The sequence below is a fragment of the Humulus lupulus genome, chromosome 5 (assembly GCF_963169125.1).
Source record: "Humulus lupulus chromosome 5, drHumLupu1.1, whole genome shotgun sequence".
NCBI classification, from domain to species: Eukaryota; Viridiplantae; Streptophyta; class Magnoliopsida; order Rosales; family Cannabaceae; genus Humulus; species Humulus lupulus.
This window is the reverse complement of record NC_084797.1, coordinates 119,944,194-119,965,378: the sequence shown is the minus strand read 5'-3', so window position 1 is coordinate 119,965,378 and position 21,185 is coordinate 119,944,194. Positions and strand designations below refer to the sequence as shown.

The window sequence follows — 21,185 nt, the reverse complement described above, 5'->3', positions numbered from 1 at the left end:
AGAAAATGAAGGAAAATTGGCATTTTTGATATAAAAGAAAGGAAAGTTGGTATTGTTGAGATACCAAAAGCATTGCTCCCATGGCCCACGACAGCCCACTAGGCCCAATGCCTCCCACGCCAGCATCACACTCCAGCCTTGCCTCTTTTCCAGCAGCTTGCTTCAGCCAAGACCACACTCACAATCAACCATCAGGTGCCTCTTCACACCAAGCTGCCTTCATCACATGGTTGAAGCCCATCACGCCTCCAGCACCCATTTCCTCCCAGCTCACCAACGCCACAACCAACCTGCCACCAGCTGCTTTATTCCACTTTCTTGAGCCCATAAAATGCTCTATGTTCCCTTGTCTAAAAATGCCACATTTTTACCCCACTTTCTACACATTTTATCCCAAAACATCATTATTACACCCTATAATTTACCCCTATTTGCCATATTATAATTAATTATATTAATTTAATCAATTTAATTATTTTAAATTGATTATTTTAATGCCCATTTTTTGGCCATAAATAAGGGATTTGGGGTGCAAATTTGGATGAGAGGTTAATATACCATAATTTCTACACATTCAAAACCTCTCAATTCTCTTCATCTTTTTCTTCTTTTTGGTTACTTTCTATGTATTCTTAGAGGAAAAATTTGGGGGTTTCTCCTCCAAATTTTGCTATTTATGTTTGTAATTTTTAGTTTGTATTTGCTATTCTAGTTATGTGTTTCTAATCTTTTTAAGATTATTAAGGTGACGATGAAACAATTTGTAATTAAATAGTGTTTATTTTGTATGTTGATTTCTCATTTTGTGCAACAAAGTTTATGGAATTTTCTTCTTCAAATATCTTCTTTCATCTTAAATATCATGTATTTTGGATTGTTATCACATATTTACACTTTGTTCTTCATTAGTGCAAAAACATAATATTCTTTGTGTAAGATGTGTCATTAAATTGTACACATCCATGCTTAGAACAAAAATATTATGGTTTGCCTTATAAATAATGTTCATTGATTTATTTGTTATGTCATTAGATTGATTTACACTAAATGCTTTGAAATTATAATTTTGAAAAGTGAAGAAAAATCCTATCTTTTTAGAAGTAATTTGTGCTTAAAATTATAAATATATTTGGAAAATGATAGGTTGATTTATTTTAACTATCACTAAAACTTGGGAATCAATGTACTTATAAATATTATTGAACTTATATTTTGTGGATTCTAATCCTTAATAATCTTATTTTACTATCTTGATTTCTACTTTTAATTTATGTTATATATATTGTCTTTAATTTCTTTATTATTATCTTTAATTTTATTTTTATTATACAAAAATCTCATCAATCTTTGGAACTAGGTTAGAATTTATTAATTTTGATTTAAAATAGTTTTCTCTTTTCGATTTTAGACAACTTCTTTGGGTTCGATCTCGTGCTTACACGAACACTATATTCCATATACGATTCGTGCGCTTGCGAGTATAAATTTTTAAAACATACCCGTTTTGGGTCCATCACACGATCAGGATATTAAAATGTTGAACGTTGAGGAGCGAACTCCCAAAAAAGCTCGAACAGAGGAAGAATCAATACCTTTCTCCGAGTTAGACGCTCAGCATGTTCGATTTCCCCATTCAGACCCTCTGGTAGTGGATGTCCAGATCACCAATTTGATGGTCAAGCGAGTGTTAGTAGATACAGGAAGCTCAGTCAACATTATGTATAAATCTTCACTTGAGAGAATGAAATTGTCAGTGCAAGATTTGGAACCATGCAACCAAACCATTTATGGTTTTTCCGACGAAGGGCTCGCACTAACTAGGTCAATTAGGCTTCCAGTCACAGCAAGGGCTGCACCTGCGAATAGGACATTACTCACTACTTTCATAGCAGTTGATTGTCCTTCTGCATATAATGATGTGATTGGAAGGCCTATTCTAGTCGATCTGCGAGCAGTGACCTCGGTCTAGCACTTGGCCATGAAGTTTCCAACTGACGCAGGAGTGGGATGAGTGTTGGGAAACCAGCGAGAAGCATGGGAATGTTATAATTCCTCGATCTCCAAGGAAAGAAGAGGTGGATCGGGAGAAAATTTTGAGAAAAGGTTGATATTGGCAAATGAAGTACAAGCCCAATCAGGTGAACATGTTACCAAATAGGGTGTTGCCCAAAGTGAGGATAGAGACTTAGATCCTCACTTTGGGGATTTTGAAGAAAATGTTGGACCCATGGAGGACCTCGAGGAGGTCCAATTAGAAGAAGCAGATCCGACCAGGGTTGTGAATGTCGGTAAAAACTTAGAGACAACAACAAAAAACAAACTGGTGGAATTTTTGAAGGAGAACCAAGGGTGTTTGCCTGGTCGCATAAAGATATGGCTGGGATAGACCTAGCGGTGATTAGCCATGTCTTAAATATAGACAAAAACTTTCCACCTGTACAACAAAAAAGAAGGCTACTCGACAAAGACAGATCGAAGGCCCTAAAAAATGAAGTCAAGAAGCTGAAGGAAAACAGATTCATCAGAGTAGCGTTTTATCCATCTTGGGTCTCCAATCTTGTGCTAGTTCCCAAACTGAATGGCAAGTGGAGGACATGCGTGGATTTTATAGACCTTAATAAAGCCTGCCTGAAGGATTGTTTCCCACTTCCAAGGATCGACCAGCTGGTCGATGCTACATCAGGGGATGCAATTTTATCATTCATGGACGCATACTCTGGGTACAATCAAATTAGTGTGCATCCACCTGATGAGGATCACACTAGCTTTCGAACAGATACAAGACTTTACTGTTACAAAGTAATGCCCTTCGGTTTGAAAAACGCCGGTGAGACTTACCAGCGACTGGTCAACCATATGTTCAAAAAGCTGATCGGCGTTAGCATGGAAGTATATGTCGATAACATTCTGGTTAAGTCAAAGAAAGTTGAGGAACACATCAAGGACCTGCGAGAGTGCTTCAAAATCTTGAACAAATATCAAATGAAGCTGAACCCTCTCAAGTGTTCCTTTGGCGTTGGATTAGGTAAATTTTTGGGATTCATAGTAAACTCACGAGGAATCGAAGCTAATCCCAAAAAGATTCAGGCACTGATCGAGATGCAGTCTCCTACCAAGATTGAAGATGTTCAAAGCCTAACTGGGAGGATCGCCTTTCTGAGTAGATTCATATCCAAGTCAATGTACAAGTGTGTTCCATTTTTTAATCTACTCAGGGGCAACAAGAAGTTTGAATGGAATGAAGAGTGCGAGCAGGCTTTTCAGGTGCTAAAGTCCCACATGTCACAACCACCAATCTTATCCAAACTAGTTGAAAAAGAAACTTTGTTCATCTATTTGGCAGTCACAAAGTAAGCTGCTAGTGCTGTTTTAATCAGAGAAGAAGACCACACACAAAAATCAGTGTATTATGTGAGTAAGAGGTTAGTAGAAGCAGAATTGCGGTATCCACCCATTGAAAAGTTAGCCTATTGTTTGATTCTGGCCTCTAGAAAGCTGCGACCCTACTTTCAAGCTCACCCCATCGTGGTACTCACCAACCAGCCATTACAGCAGGTCTTGCAGAAACCAGAAGCTGCTGGTCGGTTATTAAAATGGGCAGTCGAACTTGGGCAGTTTGACATTTCTTATTCTCCACGAGCAGCTGTGAAAGGACAAGCTCTAGCCGACTTTGTCGCAGAATTAACCGGAATCCCAAATAGCAAAATGATGGAAGAAACTGAAAGTCAAAACACACTCCTTCCTGGAAGTTGTTCGTAGATGGCTCTTACAACGAGCACAATGCAGGAGCAGGTTTGATCTTAATCACACCCGAAGGACATTGGTTCCATTGTGCAATCAGATTCGACTTTACAGCGTCCAACAATGAAGCCGAGTACGAAGCTCTGCTCGCAGGATTAAGACCAGCTAAGGACATGGATATAAAGTCACTAGAAATTTATAGCGATTCCCAGCTAGTGGTTAATCAAATTATGGGAGAGTCTCTGGCTAGGGGTCTCAAGATGGTTGCTTATTTGAATAAAGCAAATGACTTATTGGCACAGTTTGAAAAAAGTACACTCTCCAACAAGTGCATAGTATCAATTGAACATTTGTCAGCATCGAGCATTCAAATGGATGAGTCTTCACTAGTGATCCAAGCGACAGACACATGGATGACACCCATCGTTGAATATCTCGAACAGGGGTTGCTACTAGCGGAAAGAAACAAGGCGAGGACGCTTCAGAGACAGTCGGCTCGATTTATTCTGGTCGATGGAATTTTGCATAAAAGAGGATACTCGATGCCTTTATTACATTGTGTTTCTAAGGAGAAAGTTAAAGAACTAATGCAAGTAGTCCACGAAGGCTTCTGTGGAGATCACGCTGGGGGGCAGAGTTTGTCGAAAAAGATCTTAAGACAAGGTTCTTTCTGGGCTACCATGAATGAGGACTCTATGGATTTCCTTCGAAAATGTGACAAGTGTCAAAGATTCTCCAAGATACCGCAAGCAGCCCCAAATGAGCCCAAACAGATGCAAAGCCCGCATTCGCAGTATGGGGGATTGATTTGATCGGGTCTTTACCTGCAGGAAAGGGGAATGCCAAGTATGTTGTAGTTGTTGTTGACTACTTTACAAAGTGGGCCAAAGCTGAGCCATTAGCAACAATAATGACTAAGAAAGTTTTGGACTTTGTTATCAAGAACATCGTGTGTCGGTATGGGTTGCCAAGGAAAATTGTCTCAGATAATGGCACACAATTGGACAGTGATCTTTTCACTGATTTCTGCGAGAGGCATGGGATTATAAAAAGTTTTTCATCGGTAGCTCATCCACAAGCAAATGGGCAAGTTGAGGTCGTCAACAAGACTCTGAAGGATACACTGAAGAAAAGGCTCGAAGAAGCAAAAGGGGCATGGCCTGAACAGTTACCAAAAGTACTCTGATCGTATAGAACATCCCATCGAACAACAACATGCCATACTCCATTTTCCTTGGCCTATGGGTATGAAGTCATGTTGCCTGTTGAGCTAACCCCAACATCACATAGAAGGCTGACATACGATCAAAACACTAATGATCAATTATTGATGGAGTCCTTGGACTTGGTCGACGAAAGGCGCGAGCAAGCTCAACTTTGAGTGGCAACTTACCAGCAAAAGGTCGCTCAATATTTTAACTCTAAAGTATATGAAAGAAAGTTTAACGTGGGAGATTTGGTACTTAGAAGAGTTTTTCTCAACACTCGCGATCAGGTTGCCGGAGTGCTCGGACCAAACTGGGAGGGTCCGTATAAGATTGAAGAAATTCTTCAACTAGGCACGTATAAACTTGCTCGCTTAAACAAAGATCTCATTCCTTGCTATTGGAATGGAGAACACCTGTGCAAGTATTATCAATAAACAGTTCTTTTTAAAGAACTGGCTTGTATTAATTTCACTTTTTACAAGTTTATGAATAAGGGCTAGTCAATTATATGACCGGTCGCTTACAAGTGTAAGATCCATTTTTGATCACTCGTACAAACAAGATTTTGTCCATTTATTATGAGAAATAAAAGGAATTGTGCGCAGTCAGTTATTCTTGCCAATTATTGTATTTATTACAAGTATTTGCTCATTATGTGTGTTGTTTTGCTACATTATCGATAATTATTTACAAGTACGCAAGTAGTAGTGTTCGAACAGGACGTGGTCATGGCAAGTGACTGAGAATCTTAAGCTCCTCAATCACTTGAGGGGGCATATAAGATACCAAGCAAACAAAGCATATCAACAAGCATATGTAAACACACAAGCAAAATAAGGGAAAGCATACTACGACACTTAGAGTATTTTTATAAAAATTTAGTTTAAATTTTGTAAAATCAAAAGAAAGTGCTATGCTAAGTTTGGTCATACGAACAGATGTTATAATAATACCAAACAATATAATATCATAACGAAATGTTTTTACACCTCGAGCAGTTACTGCTTGGATGTAAATTAATAAATTAAAAGAAAAGTTGCCTTGAGCAGCAAAATTGTCTCAACATTATGAACCGTAGTTCATATGTTTCCGTTACAAATATATATAAAAAAATATGTTTAAATCACTAAGCAGCGGAAGGAGGATCTGGCTGGGATTACTAATCGACTATGGTCCCTGCATCCTCTTCAACACCTTCGATGCCAGTCGCTAAGGAGACTTAAGGAGATTCCTGAGCTTTCTTCTCCTATTCTAGGTGAGCGGCACACTTTGCTAGTTCTGCTTGCCTCATCTGCTCGGGAAGATAGTCGAAGTTTGCCCCTGGATTGTTTTTCCAGAAGAGGTAGAAGTAATTGAAAGTTGTCCCCCTGAACTTCTCTAGGTTTTGAGCATTGGTTTCCTCGAGCAGTTTAACTCGCCCCTCCAGCTTAGTGGCTTCCTTCAGGCTGGCCGCCAAGTCATCTTGAAGTTTGGTTGCTTCTTTGAAGTTAATCTCCAAAGCCTCCTTAAACTTTTCTTTGGCAGCAGTAACTTTGGCCAACACCTCTTGGCACTTCTTCAAATCTTCGCTTAGGCAAGAAACCTTCTCCTCACATGCTTTGATCTCCTCGGCATGTTTAGCCTAAGTCTCCTCAGCATGACGCCAGCTATGGCCCATGGTCAGGATACCTTGCGAACAGAAAAAGAAAAATGAACCAGTCAGGGGGAATTAGAGAAAATGTTGCTCGACTGAAGAAAAAAGAAGAACACACTTACATTGAGGACTTCAAACAGCCCACGGCTGATAACCTGGCTGTTCTTTAGTGGAGGGAGATGGGAAAAGGCTTCCTGGCTACGACGGTGCTTGGATAGCCTTTGCAACTTCTCGTGGGTAGCATTGTAGGTGCTACTCAGCAGGTCGGTGGCCAGGGATCTCCCCGCCTGCTCGGGGGGAGGGCTATTGTGAGGAGGAGGAGGAGGAGGTGTCGTGGTCCTGGATGGAGTGGGCGCTGGAGGGTCCTTTGTTCGAGCCCTTTTCTTGGAGGGATCACTACTGCTCTCCCCAGGGTGCCTCTTGCTCGCTTTCTTTTTGCTCGCGGGACCTCGACATTTGTGTACATATCGAAAGCGTCTTCAGAAGGCATGACTGCAAAACAAAAGCAAACAATCAGACAAAGTTGTTTGGAAAAATAATATAATAATGGAAAGGGAAATTATAAGTAGTATACTCGAACTATTTTTACTGGTCGATATATTATTTATAAAACTACAACTACACTCACTCTCAGCCTCAAAAAAGTCTGAATTAAAATTACTGGTCGTAAATTTAAAGTTGCCATCCCTGCAAATAAATGACAGGGGATGGGCATGCTATCTAAGAGTGAGAAGTTTATACCGTTCTCGTCAGAAGACTTAAGTATAGGGCCAGTATACTCCGATAGTTTTTGCTTGCCCCTCCCATGTTGGGCAGGAGTAGCAGTAGCCCGAGGGTTGCTGGATGGTTCCCGGATGGTCACTCCCGTTGGTCGTCGCCTCTGGGGTTGTGACGCATCTTGATGTTGCTTGGGGATTTCCTCTCCAGTGGCACTCCCCACGATGGATTCCCTCACTTCCTGGTTGAGGTTCCAAAAGGCTGACCAGCCTTAGATTGCTCTCAATAATCAGCTCCTTAATGCTCTTTTCAATGTTTGTCATGCTGGCCAGGGTTGCGACCCTCATCTCCATCTCTAGAGTGGGGCCTGGTCGGTACCATGGACCTAGACACAACACCAATTTGCTAAGGACAATGAAAGGAAAAATTAATAGCAATCATTGACCAGGGATTGAAAAGTTTACCTCCTCGTTTGAAGGCCAGATTGTCGGCGACCAGATCGGTTGTGAGGAAGTACTCTTGGAAGTACTTCCCTACATTGGGCTTATGGGTGACATCGCTCAGAAATGTCCGAGCAGATTCTTGGTGGTAGAAATGGAAAAACCCCATGTTGTTTTGGTTGGGGTTGGACTTGAGATCAAACAGATAGTTGATCTCATGTGGTGTATGTACAAGCCACTTTTTATGGTTGTAAAGGATATAGAGTGTTGGTAGTACTCTATATCCATTGGGTGTTATTTAAAAATAGGCGACCTCGTTGTAATTGGCCACCCCTTGGAAGAAGTCATGCAATGGCAGGATTGCCCCTGCCTCTATGTGATACCTCGACCAGGCGCTGAAGGCGCCTCCAGGCACGTTTACCCTTTGGTCGGGTGTAGGTTTGACTAAAGTAATCTCAGGAAGACCGTACTTCTTGGGATATTTTGCCACCATCCTAGCCGATATGACACTAGGAGGCGCGACATACCAGTGAACTTCTGCTCGAGGGCCATCGCTTGGCTGGGCTTTGGGTTGAATATCTGGTGGTGCAAAATTTATAGGTTGAGGATCATTTGAAGGACCTTCAGTACGAGTTGCTGGTTGGTTAGAAGGAGAATGGGTGGTTTTCTTTTTCTTACGAGCTGTGTATTTAACACGACCCATGTGTGGCTGAAGGTCTGAAGGACTGGTCGTGGGGTTTTGGTGTGAAAGTGAAGGCTCAGAGAAAGGAAAGGGAGGCTGTTCTTGATCCTCGAACAGCAATGCGAGAAGATTGTCGTCTTTTGGCCTCTCACCTACCCAATGATCGTGCATGAATATCTGAGAAGAGTAAAGGGGAAGTGAGAATCTACGACCAATAGATAGAAGAAGAAGAAATATAAGGATAATGTTGCTCGTGTATAAAAGTTAAGCTTTTATACGACCAACATCATCCTAATATAAACACTACAAACATGCGAGCAGTTTGGAAAAACAGATCAAAAAGTGGAAGTGAAAAGTTTTTTCAAGAAAACTTTTCGACTCCGAAAACAGGCAGGAAAAACCCAGTTTTTCTGAAAACAGTAAAATCGAATTTTCACTTCGATTTTGGGCCCTAAATCAGTACTCCTATGTCCCACATTAATTTCTAAACACTACCTAGTGTTTTTACTACCTAAAATCCCTATTCTAACATGTTTCTGTACATCTTTGTGTGAACCCGATTGCCCGAGAAATGTTTTATCAAGAACATTGGAGGCCCAAATCAGAAAACTCACGAAATTTATTCTAGATTGCACAAAAAAGGAGGTGGGTTCAAAACTTACTTGAATTACGACTTGTAGAGGAGTCAGGAAGGTTGTCGCTCAGAGTTGATCGAGCGCGTCTCGGATCACCGAAGTTGTATGGGTTTTCTTGAGAATTTTCTTCTGAGTTCTTGAGGAGAGAGAAGGATTTGGTAAAAAGTGAAAAGTGGGAAAGGTAATATATTTATACTGATCGTGGTGTAGTTAAAAAGTAATGATGGGAGTAAGATTTCGATGTATGGGAAATCGCATTAGCTGTCGAAATATTTTTGGGAAACTGTAAAGGTCATGATTACTTACTTTTTCGAAAAGGTGCTGACAGATGTGATAGGTCAGACGAATCGCTGGTCGAGTAAGTTTATCAAATGTTGGTCGGAGTAAAATAAACTTAGGGGGAAAATGTTTACCCAAAAAAGATTCACCTGATGACGTGGCCAGACTAGTATGCACGTGGGATGCGCGTGACTATTTAAGTGGTTACGTTCAGGTCGACCATCGACCAGCAGAGAATTCACTCGGCAGAATGCCTATTTCGTAGGCGACTAGGACTAGTCGTAATATATTAGATATTTTTCTAAAGATATTTGATGGATGTCGTATACCACACAAATTTAACAATGTTTTTTCTTTCAATACTTCCAATTATTTCAGTATAATAGCAAGCACAGGTCGAACCCACGAGGACTATCGTTCACTTTATTATTCAAGAATTAACACTAAAACTTAAAAGGGGATTTTGATTTTTAACTCAAAATTAAAATAACATAAACTAGAAAGCAAAATAAAGATTGGGATTACGATATTAAGAAACAGTTAAAGGTTAATCTCCACCCTCAACAATCATTCCTAATCACTAATAATAAATATTATTCCAATTTCTCAATTAAACTATTAACCCCGCAGATAACGCTGAAGCAGTCAATTATCCCAGTCTCCCTATTATAAGTAATCAAGGCGAAGCGCTTAATAATTAACTCTTTTATCTAAGCAATAAATCTATGAAGCATACAATCTATTTAACTTAGACAAAGCATTAAGTTCTATGGAAACAAGTTAATCTAGGCAATAAATTAATGAAGCATATAATTCATTTAACCTAGGTTCTATTTTTCATCACAATCAACAATTCTTTTGACTTAACTATCAATTGTCTTTTATCACACACACTTAGAATCCTAAACTATTAGGTGAGTAGTAATTCTAAGATGACAATTGAACAATGTAAAACCTTAATTAGTTGGCCACCTAACAAGAAATTACAAAATTCATAACATTCTATTTGGAAAAATAGAAACAATATAATATTGAGAGAAATTGAAGAACAATATTCATTATTAATAATCAAGAATTCATGTCTTGGGTTTTGAATTAACCCTTAACCTAAAAAGAATCTACTCCATAATTGTAATCACAATCACAAACATAATTATAATTAAAATTATAGAGGTTAAGGAAAGAAAAGAAACTAGATGGATGAACAAGATTGTTGTCGCGTTGTAGTCTTCTCTCCAGCCCCTTCAGAGTCTCTTTTTCTCTCTAAATTGTAATCAAAACTTAATCTAAAATTAACCCTAATAATTATTTATAGTCTCAATTAAATTCTAATTAAAAAGAAACAAAAAATTTGAAAACGACGTTGCGAGCCGCGGCCTAAAAAATGCGAGCGCGGCCTAGAACGAAATCTGTGCCTAAATCTGTCCCTCAGGCAGCGGCTTGAAATTTTGGCGCAGCGGCCTATCTAGAAGAAAAATTCTGAAAGTGCAATTTTCACTTAAAGTGCCGCGGGTTGAGTTTTATGAGCCGCGGCCTACCTCCAAATTCTTCAATTCTTGATCTTAGATAGCTTCCACGTTGCCACCACTTGCACATTTCAATCCCGAAAGCTTTGAATACTCCTAAAACTTTATTTTAACTACACTTGCCATCAAAATGTCAGATTTATCATCATAAAATGCAACGTAGAAAATATGTTGTAGAATCACGAAACTTAGTGAAAACTATTAAAAATGCTATCATAACACCATCCAAGCATAGAAAAACTTAACAAATATTAATACAAAAATGACCTTATCAAATTCCCCCACACTTGAATATTGCTAGTCCCTTAGCAAAACACTAAAATAACAAAACTAAAAATAAAATAAACTAATCTAGACTCACTAAACAACGGTCTTGTCAAAAGCTTGAATGTCTCTGAAAATCATACAAATAAGTAATGCCAAAACAATTCAGATTTTCATACTCATTAGAATTTCAACTCCATATGTAATTTATCATTTGATTTTCAAAAATAATTTACTAAGCACTTAATCACAACACCAACTCAAATGCATCGAATTTAATCCATACTTGCCAAATCATTTTCTTTTAAATCAGTCCCTATATACCAAAATGTTTTTCAATGAAAAGCATTCACTCCATAGACATTAACCAATCATTCTCCACTAATATAAACACACAATGAATAGAAAATCAAAAGGTCTTTATAGGCTTGTAATGTAAGACTAAGGTTAAGGGTAGTTGAGAAAGATACATTTAAGCTCAAATCACACCATAGCATACATCAACTTCATTATTTGAACTTGCCCCAAATTTTCCCATACAAATCAAGAAGTACCTATTTTTTTCTTACTCTTCATAATGATCTCACTATTTCCCCCACACTTATACTTTTGCAAAATTTGCATATATACATTTTCTTTCATTGCAAATCATTTTTTTCTTTTTTTTTTATTCATAATATTCCAAGGAGAGAAATAGAGATCATACACAACTTACAACCAAACAAATAACCCATAAGTATTTCCCCCTTTTTTTTTTTACAAACCATCCCACAAGATCAAATCATATATAAATAACCATGGTGTAATGGGTTACAAAAAGAAATATTTTTCAAGGAAATATAAGGTCAAAAATTTCGGTTCATAGAAGAAAAGAAATAGTCATCATGGCTCAAACATGGGAAACTAAGGATTATTATATAATAGGTTGGCTTGAACGGCTCAAACGATCCAAAGAACTACCTTAATGATCTTCCTAATCATGTGAACTTATGATTTCGCTTCAAACAATTGATTAATGATTTCTAGAGTGGTTGGGACTTAAATTTTTTTTCAACAAGCATAAATTTTTTTCAACACATTTAAGTAGTGAATTCAATCGTGCATAGAGTGAAAAACAACATAAATCAAAATAACAATTCACATAAGAGTCAAGCACACAAATCATACAAAATTCCTCATTGTCTGACATCACTTTAAGCATAATTCAAAGTTTCATCATCGACCAATGCTTTCAACAAGACCAACACAACTGAACACTAACAGACACTAAATAAAACGAAAATTAACAGACGCTAACAGAAAATTAACAAAGACATAACAGAAAAAAACATAAAATTTCTTCCCCCCCCCACACTTAAACAGTACATTGTCCTCAATGGACTTAGGAAAATAGAAAAGAAAGTGAAAAGAGTCAACCATAATAAATCTCTTGCTCCAAAGCTTGTAAGCGTTGCTGAGTGGTCCTTCTACTATCGTTCAGAGGAGGAACAGGGGCCGGAGTAGAAGATTGGCCTTGATCATTAACTTGAACAGTTGTTTTCCCCTTCAATCGATCAAGGGTATTATGATCAATGATGCGTAATGGATGCACCTTGTCTTCAGACTCATCTCAAGGAACACCGGCCTTCTTACATAACGTCGTGATTAAAGAAGGAACATAAAAGCCATTCGTCACTTGACTCATACTTCGGATGATGGAAGCATGAATAATTTGGCCCACATTAATGGTTTTGTCTGTGAGAATTGCATAAAGAAGAATTGCTTCATGAATATCCACATGACCAAGTTGTGCTGTTGGCATTAATTTGGCCCCCATGAACCGCTGCCAGGCTTTTGAATTACTATCTAGGTACACGGCTTTGATATAGCGAGGAGCCCCATTATTATATAAATTCCAAACAGCACCCGGCATTGCAATTTCATCAATAACAACTTGATGATCAAAATTATCCTTAACCGCACCATATTCATCACGCTGAAAGTGAGGTAGCTCATAATAACTATTAATATCAGCTGCTTTGAAGGACACTTTCACGCCTCTCACTTTCACCTTGTAATTTTCATGAGCCACAGCGTTGGCATAAAACTCACGAACTATAGGACCAATGCCCGGTTCAGGATGAGCACATATTTTCTCCCAACCCCGAGACTCAATTTGATGCATGAGGAAATGTTGATCATGGTGCATATGAAGATCAAATCCTCGCTCAGGGACCCATGCCTTATCATGAGCAATGGCATTCAAGTAGCTCTCATAGGCCTCCATAGACACAAATTTTAGGGGATCGTATGGAATTGGTGTCGATGAAGAGGCTTGATTCCTATTTGTCTTTGGAGCCATGGCTGTTCAAAAATTAGAAAAATAAAGAACAAGCACCCAACAACACCATTGTTAGTCATTAGAAGATTAAGAGAAAAATACCACAATGGCCAACATTAATCCATACCAAAGTTTAAATGCCCCCAAATCCAAGGTCAAAGTGACACAATGCATCACCCAACTCCTATATAACAAATTCTAACTCACCCCAAGAACACTCATACACCAACCATATACTCCATCCCTCACAAACTTTTTATCAAACACATAGAGTGCATATAAATACCATCTCCAACAAATTATATACCATGAAGCAAAATTTCCCAAAAAAATCAAAATGTCCATGAATTAATAATCAAAGTAATACAAAGGACATAGATTATCAAAATAAACTAGCACACACATATTTCCTAGAATACACCACACTTCAATTATTCAAGTAACAAAACAAATATTTTATTTCAAGAAAAACTTACTTGATGAAATTAATGAATGTGAGTGCAAATCTTCTTGGATTATATATATGAAATGTAAAAGAAATGCAGCAACCAAAAGAGAATGTGTGGATTTCAGATTAGTGTGGGGAATTTCGGATTAGTGTGGGGAATTTAAGGTAGAGATGTGTTTATGGAGATATGGGGGAATTAAGATGGGGATGTGTTTATGGAGTAATGGAAACAAGGGGAAATGTAGGAATTGAGAGGGGTTTGTGATGAGAATGATGGGAAAAAGAAGAAAGAGGAATGAGGGTTTTTGGTGATGGGTAGAGAAATGATGATATGGAGGTTTTAAAATAAAAAAAACTAAAACCGTTCATAGGCCGCGGCTTGCAAAATACGTGTCGCGGCCTACACACAAACCTGATGCTTTTCACCGAAAAGGGCCGCGGCGCACCATAGACGAGCCGCGGCTTGTAAAGCTTTTTTTTTTCTTTCTGAATTTCCCCTCTTGGGCCGCGACCAGCAAAGTACGAGCCGCGGCTTAACCACCCTTGAAGCAATTTTCAGAGAAAAGGGCCGCGGCACACCAAAGACGAGCCGCGGCCTGTGGACCTATTTTTTTGAAATTCCTCTCGTGTGCCGTGGCCTAGCATATACGTGCCGCAGCCTGTGGAGCTCCTGAAGCAATTTTTTCCTTTTTCTCGTAAAAGGGTCGCGGCCTAGGAAATGTGAGTCGCGGCCTACCTCGCCCTGATTCCTTTCATCATTTTTTTTTCAAACTTTTTTCATTTTTTTCATTTTTTTTCAATTTTTGTTTTTTCACGATTTTCACGGTTCTAATTACAAAAATTAAACTAAAATTACCTCAACAAAAACAAAAATAAAAACATAATGTTCAATTTAAATAAAGAAAATAATACTGAAAATAAACTTATTTACAAAGTAGCTAAGTTTATCGTCGCTAGCTCGACTTAATGCTTCCTTCATCAACATATACCAGGTCAATGAGGTGAATCACCGCAACTTGTTCTTCCTCCATTGATTCATAATATGGCTTTAATCTCTAACCATTCACCTTGAATGACTTTTCGGTACTTGGACTTACAACTTCGACCGCTCCATGAGGAAAAACCTTGGTAACAATGAATAGACCTAACCAACGAGACTTCAACTTCCCAGGAAAAAGTTTAAGGCGAGAGTGATACATGAGAACTTTCTGACCTTCCACAAAACTCTTCCGAAGAATATGTTTGTCATGAAAAGCTTTGGTTTTCTCCTTGTAGATTCTCGAACTCTCATATGCTTCATTGCGTATTTCTTCTAGCTCATGCAATTGAAGCATTCTTTGTTGTCCTACAGCAACCATGTCCATGTTACACTTCTTTACAGCCCACCACGCCTTATGCTCTAGCTCAACCGGTAGATGGCAAGGCTTCCCATACACCAACCGATAAGGTGACATACCGATAGGTGTTTTATATGCTGTACGATATGCCCACAAGGCATCATCAAGCCTTGTACTCCAATCTTTCCCGTTTGGATTTATAGTTTTCTCAAGAATCAATTTAATTTCATGATTAGAAACCTCCGCTTGCCCGTTGGCTTGTGGATGATAAGCAACTGTCACCTTGTGAGTTACATTATAGCGTCGAAACAATGCTTCTATACTCTTGTTACAAAAATGAGTGCCTCGATCACTAAGTATAGCCTTAGGTGTACCAAAACGCACAAAAATGTTGGAGCGAATGAATTCCACTACTGTTTTTGAATTATCCGTTCTAGTTGCAATCGCTTCCACCCATTTAGACACGTAGTCTACTGCCAATAGAATATATTCGTAGCCAAAAGAGGATGGGAATGGTCCCATGAAATCCATACCCGAAACATCAAAGATCTCAAGAATTAAAATAGGAGTTTGAGGCATTTGATCCTTGGCTGTTATGTTACCAACTCGTTGACAACGATCACATGCCTTACAATAAGCATAAGCATCTTTGAAAATAGTGGGCCAATAAAAACCGCTGTCAAATATCTTACGAGCTGTCCTCTTAGGTCCAAAGTGTCCACCACAAGCATAAGCATGACAAAAAGCAAGGATGGAACGAAATTCAGATTCAGGTACACACCTACGAATGATTTGATCAGTACAATGCTTCCAAAGATAAGGTTCATCCCATATGTAGTTGCAAGCATCATGCTTAATCTTGTTCCGTTGTGCTTGTGTGAGATCACTTGGTAACTCTTTTGAAGCAAGGTAATTTACAATGTCGGCATACCAAGGAATAACTTCTTGCATGGCGAGGAGTTTCTCATCCGGAAATTTTTCTTCTATGGGCAAATTATCTTCATCCCGAATAAGACGACTCAAGTGATCCGCCACCCTATTCTCAGAACCCTTTTTATCTTTTATCTCCAAATCGAACTCTTGAAGAAGTAGAATCCACCGGATCAGCCGAGGCTTGGCTTCTTTCTTTGCCAATAAATAGCGAAGAGCAGCATGGTCGGTATAAACAATCACTTTAGTTCCAATCAAGTATGACCGAAACTTTTCCAAGGCAAAAATGACCGCCAAGAGCTCTTTTTCAGTGGTGGAATAATTAAGTTGAGCATCATTAAGAGTGCGAGAAGCATAATATATAACATGAGGGAGCTTGTCAACTCACTGCCCAAGAACAGCGCCCACGGCATAGTCACTTGCATCACACATAAGTTCAAATGGTAGCTCCCAATTCGGTGGCTGAATTATAGGAGTTGTAGTCAGAGACTCTTTTAATAAGTTGAAAGCCACTAAACACTTTTCATTAAATTCGAACTTTACATCTTTTTGGAGAAGGTTGCATAGTGGTGTGGAAATTTTAGAGAAATCCTTAATAAATCTCCGATAAAACCCAGCATGCCCAAGGAATGATCTCACTTCTTTCACACTAGTTGGAGATGGTAGAGAATGAATTAAATCAATATTTGCCTTATCGACCTCTATTCCCTTGACTGAAATCACATGACCCAAAACTATACCTTGGTTTACCATAAAATGACATTTTTCCCAATTAAGCACAAGGTTAGTTTCAATACACCACTGGAGTACCAAAGTGAGATTATGAAGGCAGCGATCAAATGAGTCACCATAAACACTAAAATCATCCATAAAAACCTCAATGATGTTTTCAATATATTATGAAAAAATGCTCATCATACATCGCTGAAATGTGGCAGGAGCATTACATAACCCAAACGGCATACGTCGAAAAGCGAATGTACCAAAAGGGCATGTAAAGGTTGTCTTCTCTTGATCTTCAGGAGCTATAACAATCTGATTATATCCCGAATAACCGTCAAGAAAACAATAATAAGGATGACCCGCTAACCTCTCAAGAATTTGATCAATGAAAGGTAAGGGAAAGTGATCTTTACGGGTTGCCGCATTCAACTTTCGGTAGTCTATACAAACTCGCCACCCGGTTTGCATTCTTTTTGGTACCAGCTCGTTTTCATCATTCTTTACCACTGTGATTCCAGACTTCTTTGGCACTACCTGAACAGGACTCACCCATTGACTGTCTGAAATTGGGTAAATAATACCCACACTAAGGAGCTTCAGTATCTCCTTTTTCACAACCTCCATCATAGGTGGATTCAATCTCCATTGCGCCTCACGTGTTGGTTTAGACCCTTCTTCAAGTAAAATTTGGTGCATGCACATAGAAGGGCTAATCCCCTTAATATCAGCAATAAACCAACCAATGGCTGTTTTATATTCATTGAGTACTCTCATTAACTTTTCTTCTTGGACTTGATTAAGATCTCTTGCAATTATAACCGGAAGTGTCTCGTTCTTCCCCAAGTAAACATATTTGAGATGCTCCGGAAGTGGCTTCAACTCAAGTGTAGGAGCTTGAACAATTGATGGCTGCAATTTCTCATTAGAAATCGGCAAATTAAGAAATGCAACCTTCTTAAAAGTCTTGTCAAAACCACTATTGAGTGTGGTTATGACATCCATGATCTCATGAGACAAATCTTCATCAGTCAACACAAGATGCTCTCTCAACGCAACCTCCAAACAATCTTCATTATGCAAATCTAAAACTCGTTGAGAAAGGATATCCAACACATCAAGAGAGTAAACAGCGTGTACATCACTTGGATACCTCATAGCCTCAAAAATGTTAAATCGAATTGTCTCCCCATCAAATTCCATGGTCAACGTACCATCAGGCACATCAATCTTAGTTCTCGCAGTTTTCATGAATGGTCTCCCCAACAAAATTGGAGTGGAGCGTGGAATAGATTCATCGTCCATATCAAGAACATAAAAATCAGCCGGAAACACCAATTCATTTACTTGAACTAAAACATCTTCTATTACACCCCTGGGATAAGCATTCGACCTATCAGCAAGTTGAATAATCACCCCTGTTTCTTCAAGTGGACCGAGATTCAATGAAGCATAAATGGAGAATGGCATGACATTGATAGAGGCTCCCAAATCCAACATACAACGCTCAATTCTTTTATTACCAATAGTGCAAGGGATAGTAAAAGTACCAGGATCCTTACACTTTGGTGGAAGCTTCTTTTGAAGAACTGCGGAAACATTCTCCCCCACACTAACTTTTTCATTACCCCTCAACTTACGCTTATTAGTGCACAACTCTTTCAAAAACTTGGCATAGCGCATCACTTGTTTAATAGCGTCAAGAAGAGGAATATTCACTTCTACCTTTCGGAATGTATCAAGAATTTCCTTGTCAACCTCTTCCTTTTTAGTCTTCTTTAGCCTGCTTGGGAATGGAGGTGGAATGACAAAAGTAGGCTTAGGGCTGAGTTGTGTAGGGGTGGTTGGCTTTGGAGGAACATCTTCATTAACCGAGCAATCAACTTGTGGCTTGGATGACAATTTACTGGGCATTGGAGGAGTAGGTGGATCATATTGCGTCCCACTTCGCAAAGTTACTGCACTAGCATTCTCCTTGGGATTCATCTCAGGTTGTGAAGGCAATTTATTTGACAGATGAGCCTCCAACCAGTTATATGATGCTGATAATTGTCCCACCTGATTCTCCAAACTTTTGATGGAAGCTTGGGTGGTTTGCTGAAATTGAAGAGTATTTGTAGCAAGTGCATTGATTAAATCCTCAGTAGAAGGTTTGGCACTTGGTGGTGGAGCAGCTTGCGGTGGTTGTGATGGTCTAGGTACATAATTATTTTGAGACCGCTGTTGCAAAGTGAAACCAGGTGGTCTCGCTGATGTTGGTTGTGGAGCAATTTGTTGTTGATTCCCATAATGAAGATTTGGGTGATCACGCCAGCCAGGATTATAAGTTTGTGAAAATGGTTCATAATACATCTGACGTAATTGACCAGGGAAATTTCCTACAGCGTTAACACCCTCAGTTTCTCCCTCCACTAGAGTAGGGCACGTATCAGTAGGGTGCCCCACTACTTGACAAATTCCACATGGCCGCACCTGTTGGCCCAAAGCTAGTTGTTGTACCATTGCAGTTAATTGAGCCAATTGTTGACCCAGCTGATTAGCATTAGAGGTGCTCACTTCATTAGCTGATTTGGGTGGTGGAACAGGATCTTGACGAATGCCAAACTATTGTGAGTTAGCAGTCATATTAGAAATCAAGCTCCTGGCTGCAGCAGGAGTCTTATCAACTAGTGCACCCCCACTGGCTGCATCAATCATACTCCTATCCAGTGATTGTAATCCTTCATAAAAGTACTGAATGAGGAGCTGTTCACTTATCTAATGATGAGGGCAACTAGCACACAACCACTTAAATCTCTCCCAATATTCATACAAAGACTCTCCTGTATACTGCCTTATACCACAGATCTCCTTCCTGATGCTTCCAACTTTAGATGCTGGAAAGTATCGTTCTAGGAACATAGTCTTCATACCATTCCAAGTTTCCACAGTACCAGGTGGAAGATAGTACAACCACTCTTTAGCTGCATCCTTTAAGGAGAAAGGAAAAGCTCGCAGCTTAATTTGTTCCTCAGTCACCGCAGCGGGTTTCATACTAGAATAGACAATATGAAACTCCTTCAAATGTTTATTCGGATCCTCACCAGGCAGCCCATGGAAAGAAGGCAATAAGTAGATGAGGCCCGACTTCAGCTCAAAAGTTTACATCCAACGGTGGATACTGGATGCAAAGTGGTTGTTGGTCAAGATTTGGCGCTGCCAACTCTTTCAGTGTCCTTTGCTGTGCCATTGTTCTATAGGATCGAACTGAATCGTCAGAATCAGATTCGTTATCAGACGGTAATGGCACTTTAACAGGATTATCTTGTTGAGCAAGACGTTGAAAGAGCGGATTATCGGTAATAATCCTTGAAGAACGAGAAGCTGACGATGACTCAAGATATTGTTTAAGCCGAGATAACTTTTCTTGAGTATCGTCTTCACCAGACATATACACCTGATAATTCCACAATAAAAACTAATTAGTCACAAATAAATAAATTTGAATAACAAAGAGAATAACAATAGTCCCCGGCAACGGCGCCAAAAATTTGATGGCTGTCGTATACCACACAAATTTAACAATGTTTTTTCTTTCAATACTTCCAATTATTTCAGTATAATAGCAAGCACAGTTCGAACCCACGAGGACTATCTTTCACTTTATTATTCAAGAATTAACACTAAAACTTAAAAGGGGATTTTGATTTTTAACTCAAAATTAAAATAACATAAACTAGAAAGCAAAATAAAGATTGGGATTACGATATTAAGAAACAGTTAAAGGTTAATCTCCACCCTCAACAATCATTCCTAATCACTAATAATAAATATTATTCCAATTTCTCAATTAAACTATTAACCCCGTAGATAACGCTGAAGCAGTCAATTATCCCAGTCTCCCTATTATAAGTAATCAAGGCGAAGCGCTCAATAATTAACTCTTTTATCTAAGCAATAAATCTATGAAGCATACAATCTATTTAACTTAGATAAAGCATTAAGTTCTATGGAAACAAGTTAGTCTAGGCAATAAATTAATGAAGCATATAATTCATTTAACCTAGGTTCTATTTTTCATCACAATCAACAATTCTTTTGACTTAACTATCAATTGCAATTTATCACACACACTTAGAATCCTAAACTATTAGGTGAGTAGTAATTCTAAGATGACAGTTGAACAATGTAAAACCTTAATTAGTTGGCCACCTAACAAGAAATTACAAAATTCATAACATTCTATTGGAAAAATAGAAACAATATAATATATGAGAGAAATTGAAGAACAATATTCATTATTAATAATCAAGAATTCATGTCTTG

The 21,185-nt window shown here is 38.8% G+C and overlaps 1 non-coding gene across 1 annotated transcript; it reads left to right on the top strand.

Moving 5' to 3' along the window:
* The first annotated feature begins 19,635 nt into the window (after positions 1–19,635).
* LOC133781103 (small nucleolar RNA R71) lies at positions 19,636–19,742 on the top strand. Its single transcript, XR_009869899.1, has one exon. It is a non-coding gene; the product is annotated as a small nucleolar RNA R71 (small nucleolar RNA).
* Positions 19,743–21,185: the final 1,443 nt, after the last annotated feature.